The sequence below is a fragment of the Pezoporus occidentalis genome, unplaced genomic scaffold, assembly GCF_034315485.1.
Source record: "Pezoporus occidentalis ecotype Australia unplaced genomic scaffold, CSIRO_AGI_Poc_V1 ctg44, whole genome shotgun sequence".
NCBI classification, from domain to species: domain Eukaryota; kingdom Metazoa; phylum Chordata; class Aves; order Psittaciformes; family Psittacidae; genus Pezoporus; species Pezoporus occidentalis.
In genome coordinates, this window is record NW_026915769.1 from 1,505,057 (window position 1) to 1,514,224 (window position 9,168).

General features: G+C 45.1%; 1 protein-coding gene across 4 annotated transcripts in view; it reads right to left on the reverse strand.

Moving 5' to 3' along the window:
* The window catches only part of PACSIN2 (protein kinase C and casein kinase substrate in neurons 2), a 56,483-nt gene extending 48,478 nt beyond the window's left edge, over positions 1-8,005 (reverse strand). Inside the window, exon 1 of one of the 4 annotated variants that reach the window (XM_062634856.1) lies at positions 7,838-8,005. The gene's annotated coding sequence lies outside the window, so the exon portion shown is untranslated. Of the gene's footprint in view, positions 1-7,236; positions 7,261-7,837 lie in introns of those variants that run through there. The other 3 variants (XM_062634854.1, XM_062634857.1, XM_062634855.1) reach the window with 3 other exon arrangements.
* Between the last annotated feature and the right edge of the window lie 1,163 nt (positions 8,006-9,168).

Below are 9,168 nucleotides of genomic sequence, written 5' to 3' on the forward strand. Positions count from 1 at the left end.
AAAGTCAAGCAAAAATATATTTTCATTGTTTATGTGCAAGTGGTATGCACACAAGAGATAAGATGTTTGCATCTGGGAACATAAATCAAGCCCATTTAATATCACTGAAACTTCACTGTACAAGTCGCATGGCTGAACAGCATGTAAGTGGTTATAATAAGTAGGTAGAGAGGATTAAGTTGTCAAGAAAGAAGTGGTGACACTCCTGCATAATATTCATTAGTTGTTTGAATTATTAACAACTTTAATGAATACTAACATTCCAGATATTCTAGAATATGTTTCAATAGCTCATGAACCCCACGGGAACTAACTGATATCTACTGGAGATCACCAGAGCACACTAAATAACACAGTCAGCTCCTTCTGCAGCAAGCTGATGTGTGAAGGAGAATGCCGCATTACTGTGGGGCCCTTTGGTCTCACCGACGTATGTTCCACGTTTCACTTTTGCAATACTAAAATTGGCATGGCGCTTAACAAACGCTGCAGGTGACAATGTCCTAACTCAAAGAGCATGTTGAATTCAACACAAAGGAACTCCGTACACCATAACTAAAAAAAAAAAAAAAAAAATGGATTCAGACCTAAAAGAAGTGACTACCTACATAAAAGATACCAGAACCAAGTTGACTCTGACCATTTCTGGTTTCAACTGAGAAGACTCAGATTTGTGAATCTGATAATACTACTTCGCCATGCAAAAATCACAGGGAATCACACAAGATTTTTTAACAGCTGTCCCCAAAGCCACATTAGAAGGAAAAAAAAAAAACAACAACAAAAAACCCAACCAAAATCAAAACACTGTGGCTACAGAACTAGCTATACCTGAAATGGAAAATAGGGGAAGTTCATGGTAATAAATATAACAAAAGCTAGCTACCAGGGCTGTGGTGGTGGACCCTACACCCATTCTTTACAAATGGGAAGTTTTCTTTGTGGCTACATCAAATTCCAACAGGGATTCATTCACAGAAGTCCCATGGCTTGTCCTTTTCTGATAAGGTGAGTTCATTACAAATAGTTACTTTCTGGATTAAAATCTATTAATCATTCTTCTGCCTTGGTACTGTGTACTATTAGCAACTGAATAACCAAACTACTTCAACATTAAGAGCAGCAGCAGTTTAAAAACTGTTTATATTAAATATCACCTCTTTAGATGTCTATAGAACATTAATGCGTTATCTACAGATTAAAAAGTACCTATTTGCTAAAGCCATCCCCAAAACGTGCTTCTGAGGAGCCCATGCTGGAGCACATTTGCTTGCAAGACTTGCAACCCTGTGAGGGACCCATGCTGGAGCAGTATGTGAAGAGCTATAGCCTGTAGGGGAGGACTCACACTGCAGAAGTTGATGGTGGACTGTCTCCTGGGGAAGGGACCCCATGCTGGAGCAGGGCAAGACTGTGAGGAGGAAGGAGCAGCAGAGACTACTGCAGCCCCCATTCTCTGTCCCTTGCACTGCCCAGGGAGAGAAGATAAAGAAAAATTGAAAGTGAGGTTGAGCCTGGGAAGATGAGAGGAGTGGGTGGAAGATCTTTCAACATTTCATCACCCTATGGTGATTTGATTGGCAATAAATTAATTTCCCCAAGCCAAGTCTGTTTCGCCTTTGACAGTAACTGATATATGATCTTTCCCTGCCCTTATCTCAACCCATAAGCCTTTCATTATGTTTTCTCTCCCCTGTCCAGTTGAGGACGGGAGAGCAACAGGGCAGCTTTGGTGGGCATCTAGCATCCAGCCAGGGTCAACCACCACAAGCCATCAATGATACAGTAACACTCTGCAGCTTGTTTCCCTAATCCACTTGTTTCCACCTAGGACTCTCTTCCTCAAGACAGCATGAAAGTTTGCTTTGGGAAGTGGCACTATGTATTGGTTAAGCCATGTGTGCTTGTTGTTCCTGCTTTCAAATGAACCAGCTCTGCTTTACTTAAACTGTCTTTGTCTCAACCCACAAGTTTTTTCACTTTTTCTCTTACAATTCTCTCCCCATCCCACAGGGAGGAGAGCGCGTGGCTGTGCCATGCACACTTGTTGGCAGTGGCCTACCGTAACAGTAGAACTAATCAATGACATGGCAATACTCTCAGCTGTGGGCATAAGAGTTTCCAAGAAATTTAATTGCCAAAAAGAGGAACAACTAGCCAGTCAATTTATATCTCACTTTACAAATGACAAGATTGACAACGTTCTCTATATGAAGCTCTCCACTAACACAAAAATTAAAGATAAGTTGTTGAAAGGAAACGGTTACCCAGTTTCAGTTCTCACACTTAAAACAGACCTCACATTTTGGAAGGGAACCACCACCTAAACACAGCAAGAACTTGGGAAAACTACCTTCAGTTAAGTTTGCCCTAGAGATTAACCACGCTGTTCAAGATAAGCACAATTGTATGTTGACTGGATATTAGACTGGCTGTATTATTTCAGGTAAATGACAGATATATATATATGTCATATATATAATATATATACACACACACATACACACACATATATACACATCTGTTTGTCATAGATTTATCATTTCTCCTGACAAGCAACCAGCACTATTCCACGCTGCAGTAATCCAGATAACTGCCAATCTGCCAAGGAAAGCTTCTTTAATAGAGAGGATCAGAGGTGTAAGTTAAGCTAAAAAGATGCTCCGTTAGTCCTGTGACTCATGGCAGATCATTTATTGAAATCTGTACTTCACATTACCCCTTTTAAGAAGAGCACATTAAGCATACTCACCCTGCACCTTTTACTTGACCTATTAAGTCAGAAATTAATTAAAAAAAATAATACATAAGCTTAAAAGAACAGTGAAGTATGCCTGCATAGTGAAGTATGTATCTGCTACTGAGAACAAACAGACTTCTTACTTTAAGGTTCATCTACCATTACAGTGCTAGGTAAGGTTCCATGCAAGCTGGTGTTGGAACCGAGAACCCCTGGCTATGCTCAGAAAGCAGTCAGAGATGCCACATACAAGAACTCTGCTGGTCCTCTCAGAGCTCAGTCAATACACACCTTTTGTTATTGCAATCACCAGCTGGCAGCGCATCAGGCTGATATATGAGGGAGATTAACATATTATCGTACACAGAAATCAGATTTATGAGTCCTATTTGTGGTACTCATATACAAAGCCACAATAATAAGAAGACAGAAAGAAAGATCACACTTCTGAAAAATGACACTTCACAGTGAAGATTACAGAATACCACCATCATCCAGTTTTAATATTAGTAAACAACCCCCTACCTCATAATCAAAAGCTAAGAGCTTGCAAGTGCATTACGATTCTGTGATATATAAATCACAACAGGCATAAGAAGATATTTAAAATAGATACTTGTGAACTCCCGAGTCACAGTGCCACTTAAAATTTGCATGGCACCCATTCTCAGGGCATCTCTATGTCACATCTATACACTTATGAGAAAAGATTACATAAAATACTGCCTTTTTTGGCTTCATAAAACTGTTTGAAACAGATGTTTAACAACATGATTTGACATGCTGTTCTTCATTTTTGCTGTTACACTGTACTCTGGTTCGCTATTCACTGGTCTAGAGTACATGATAAAAGGCAAAGAAGCTTGTTTAAAATTTTAGGTTTGTGGATGCCTTGGAATCAACTCTTACCTTAAAGCAGAGACCTACACAAGCAAAAAGTGTTAATAACATGCACTGACCCAAAACCAAACAATGTGAGATACAGGTTTCCAACACTGTCAAAATATTTACAATGCGTTGCATAAGCCAGAAGAGTTTTCAAACATTTGCATATTCTAAAATGTTGAACCAGATCTCATCACTTAAAGCCTTCAGGTACTTTTTTTTGGTTTTGCTTCAAAGCTCATTACAGTGCAGCACTACAATACCCATACTTGCTCTATCCCTATTTACCAGTTAGGGCTGGGAACCTCCTCAAATATTGACACATCCTGTCCACCAAGATTCACAGGGCTCTACCAATGCGTAACTGTTCACAGTGGCTTCAGCAGAATCACTCACAGCACGCATTAAACCAGATTCTAGACCAACACCATTAAAAGAAATTTTGGCTGTTTCCCTTCCCCCAAGCAAGGTACCTTGCAGGATAGCATACAAAGGAATGACATTCAAGTCTTGTGACAAACTCAACTATGATTACAGACTGTGAACCAACCCAGGATACAACAGCTTTCTTACTATCAACTTCAGATTATTCATTCCATCCTCAGTGAGCCAAATAGCCAAGTAACATTCATATTAGGTACACCATTTTATTCAACCACAGACTCTTGAATACTTAGCTCAGCTTACCTCAGTACAGTTACATCATTCTTATTTCCCGCTTTCTTCCTTTTAATGCCCTGAGAACAATTCATCATTACATTAAGACAAGCCAAAAAACAGTAACGAGGTTTAGTTGAAAGGAACAACACTTCTTGAAGTTTTATGGATTAAGACAGAATTTGAATTAAATCCCATGTTACAAAAAAGTTGTTCATCTCACAGGCTAGTCTTCAAGCATTACAGACTTCCTTCCAGGTCCCAGTCTCAAGTCATTAGACTTTAAAATTTCTTTTATAAAGCAGAGATCCTAAGAACCAACAAAACATTACTCCAGTGCATTAGCTTACATGCATGTTTAAACAGATCTATTAAAAAAAAACCTTCAGTCTGCACCTACAATCCTCCTGGCTTATTGTATGCGAAGATGCAACTCTTTCCAGGACCTGCTACTCCCATATTGAGAAAACCATATACCAACTCAGAAGTTTTAGCTAATTTGTTTTACTCCCACAGATTCACAGAAGCACAGACAATTTCTGACTAGCAGCCCTGCTAAGCATTTTATCCTTTGCCATTCCTGTGACAAACATAAACATTTTTTGTCCTGCAGGCTACCAGTTCAAGTCACAGTAACTTTTAGGCTCATTTTAACCATAATCAGGGAAGCACAGAATTGACATAAGGACATCTTTAACCCAGTAGTTCACTCAGCTCCAGAGAAGGAAAAGGTAGCCATATGCTGGATGCACAGAGAACGAGAACAAAACTTCCCGTGCCTACCACTAAATCATCCAAACATGTCACCTGGTAAAAGCAACAAGTCCACAATCCTGATTTTGAGACCAACATTCAAGTACCCTGGTAGAGCAAAAGAAACCAGACATTTACCCATTAGAACTACATCTAGGCATTTTCTGACATTATGACCTACAAACATTCACAGATGCACACAATACCACCACACAGTCAGAAAGCCATGCTACTGTAATGATATTGCAAATGCTAAAGGAATAAAACAGAAAAATTAGAAAAATACAAGTAAATACACACTATAAAGTAAAATCAAGTTTTTGTTACAGAGATGACTTGTGGAATACAGAAAATCTCTCATAAACCTACGGCAGTTAAAGAAATGTTAAAGAATACTTAAGACCATCCACTTAAGATGTATACAGCTAACATCAAGCCCAGCAATCGTAACTGCCGTCTAATTTGTCAGCTTGGTATTACCTACTGCAACCACTTGCAGAGCACCCTCTTCAAAGGGAGAGAAAAGAAACAAACAAAAAAATCAGTAAAAAAATAATCCCAAAGCAGTTTTGCCTATCAAACACTAATAAACTGTTTAATCTCTAACTACAATTGTGCTATGTGTCTTCCTGTTAACACTGATATTGTTGCTTGATGTGTGGTATGCAGTTTAACCCCCAGGGCAGTTTTAAATGTTTATTAGACCCTGAGCCAAAGAAACCAACTCTAGAACTGTAAACTATGCACCAAGGGGAGTCTGGAGCCATTGAACAGTGAACAGCCATGCCAAGGTTAACACTACAGAGGTCAACGTAGCACCTGCACTCCTCTCCTGCTTACCGTGCCTAACCTGTGGTAGAGTATGATCAGAGATCTCTAAAATGAGGCTGGCATTGTGCCAATTAGACATGCCCCATGCGCTAATACCCACTACTGCTTAAGCTGATTCAGTCATAATTGGCAGAATGTAACCCTATTATCTTTGAAGGCGAATTGCAAGTTTGACAAAATGTGATTTCAGGAAGGTACAGAGAAAGAGCAAGCACATTAGCCTTTGGTGCTAACAAACTTAATAGTCAAAAACACAATTAAGAAGTTTTGCTCATCCAAAATACAGTTGGCAAACTGTTTCAGTTGCCTCTCACCTTAAATTTGGAATATAAGTCTTCCCCCTGCCCAGTAATGCAAACTGTTTCGGTTGCCTCTCATCTTAAAGCCAGAATATAAGTCTTCCCCCTGCCTAATAAAGCAATGAAGCAGTATTTCTCTACTGGTCTTATCACAGACATGTAAGAATGATCCTTTGATTGCACTGAAAACAGAATGAAAACTCAGTCACTTACATAACACAGTCTTTGCTATGACTATTATAATAATGCACTGTTAATGGTTTTCACCCTTTCAAATAGGAGGTTTTGTCTTTGGAGAAGGCTAAACAAACTGAATTTAAATCCAAATTAGCAGAAGGGAAAAAAATCCCTCCCCCCCCTCACAGCAAGAGAAAACAGTCTTATGGCCAACCTTTCAAGCAGTCTGTTGTAAGGTCACACTGCAACAGAAGAAAACAGAAGTGTCTAGCACATCCAAAGGCTCCGTTTTTACCCTGGTCTGCGTCACATACAAATGATCAAACTTACCGAAATAGGTAAAGGAAACGTGAGCGGTGGTGTACTTGTTATCCTAACTAATCTGTGGTTTTGATCAAAAACAACTACCAAGAAAACCGAGCATTTAAAACTGCAAGATTATGTTTCATTTTCAAACGTTCAGTTTACAAAGGACAGCATATGGCACTCGCACCTTTCTGGCTTCCTTCACTGCTAGGGCACAGGGACGAAAGCTCAGAAGACCGAACCTATCAGCTTCTGAGTCACTCCAACCCGAGACAGTTGGGCAGCTGGGAAAGATGGATGCAGCAAGCTGGGCAGACACTGTAGATACCCAGTCTTTCTCGAGCAAGGTAGCCTCGATGCACATAAAGAAACTTCTGTCTATCTGTCACACAGACGTTACTGTGGGAGATGAGGAGATTCTTTCCGTGAGCCAAAAAAGGGAAAGTTAAGAGAGAAGGCAGCAATGGCAAAATCAACAAGCCTGACTTACCTAGATCATTACTGGTTCTCGGGAGGCTGTTAGCTGCTTAAAATCTCTCTCTCCCCCATACAAACACCTCCTCCCATCAAACTAGCATCGTTACTTACCATCATCCCGGACGCCGGGATTTCAAAACCGGGAAGAAAAACCCAACCGCTCAATTTTAGGCCTCTGTCCCGTCCCGCCCCACAACCAAAGCCGCCGCCGCCACCACCAGCGAGTGGGTCACTGAACAGCGAGCAGCGCTCTTCCCCCCAACAGGAACCAAGCCTCCCCATAGCCCGTGTCGTCATCCTGCCGAGCCCCAGCCCTGCCCTTCCCCGCCGGCCGCCGTGCAAGGAGACCTTCACCTTCCCCGCGCCCGGGCGGCAAGAAGCCCCGACACCACCGCGGGGCGCACACATTCACCCGTCCGTCCGCCCGCTCCCGCTGCGCCTCAGCACTATTACCGCCGAGCCCCCGCCAGCACCCAACAGGGCCTTCCCAGTACGGCACCCGCCCCACGCGGCCTGACCCCGCCACGGGCAGCGCGGGCCCAGGCGCCAGGGGTGAGCCCCGTGGCGAACCCCCTTCCCCGCGCCCGCCGGTGGGACCCCGCCCGCCATTCCGCGCTCCCCCGCCAAAGCCTCTGACTGGGACCTAAACCCCAGCCTCCGCCTCAAGCTTCTCCTTTAAGGGTAGGGCCCAGGCCGACGGCGCCGCCCTCACCTGAAGTGCCGGGATCTGCCGGTCTCCTGTGCCCGGCAGCAGCAGAGGAGAGGGAAGGAGGTGGCCAACGAGGCGGCGAGAGAGCGCGGAGGAACGCAAGCCGAGCCCCAGCGCTCCGCTCTCCGCCGCACCGACTGCCGCCCGCCTCCGCCACCCGTCCGATTGGCGGACCCCAGCCGAGAGCGAAGCGCAAGCTCCCGCCCCGCCGCCGCCCGTTGGCTCTCCGCGGCTGCCAATTAGCGCCGCTTCCTAGGCGAGGGCTGCAGGGGGCGGCGGAGGCAGCGCGGGAGTGCGTGCGCCCCCGCCTCGAGCTCCCCAGCGGCTGGCGGCGGCCGTTAGCGCCGGGTGCGCCTGAGGGGGTTACTGCGTGAGCACCTTACGAAGGGGCTCCGGCCACTGCGCCCGCCGGCGGGGCTGCAGCAGCAGCAGCAGCAGCAGCAGCAGCAGCAGCAGCAGCGGCGGCCAACCCCCGCCTGCCCGGCAGCTTGCCCGCCCCGACCGACCGGCCTGCCGAGAGGGCAGCCGCTGCGTACGGGTAGATAGGTGTATACGTGGTCGGAAACCACTGGCGGTAACGCTGCGGAAAAAGGCAGGGCACGACGTGACTAAAAACATTGCGTCTGTGTCCCGTTTACACTGCGGGGGACAAGTGAAGGGGCAGATCTTGTTTCCCGAAGCGGAATTTGACCGAGTCGATAGATCCGGAAAAGTGACGGAGAGTTTTTAAGGCCCCGAAAGTGGTGAGGGCTTTATTTTGGCTTCTTGTCCCGCGGCAGTAACGCAGTGCCCTCTCACACCCCAATGCGACAGAGAGGGTGCTGCATTTATTACACTTCTCCCCTGGCTGCTCCTGTTCGTCCGCTGAAGACGCGTCTTGCTGCGGGAGAGGCAGCGCGGGACATGGGGCTTGTCCGTCAGCTGCCCCGGGGACAGGGGTGTCCCAAGGACAGAGCCTCCTCTAGAATAACACTGATGATCTGGTTAAACCTCCCTGTGCGGAGGTACGCGATAACTGAATGCTATCACGGGCAGAACTGTTACTCCAGCCCTTGCCTATCTTTCAAACTCTGTTTGTTTTAGAGGACTATTCCAAGTTCCAAGCAGCAGCCAGCAGGGTATTTTGTCCCTTCAGCTTTGACTTCTCCCCCACCAATTTCAGCATTTCCCTCCCATCTGCCCTTCTCATCACCGATCTGCCTCCAGCGTTGTCCCAGAGGACAGCCGGGTTTGAGGACAGCGAGAGCTTTGGGTCGTTGGGCAGGACTGTTAAACAGTCCCGCGAGTACTTCCCTCTTGGCCGTGTTTCCTATGCAAGTCTGCATAGAAGCAGG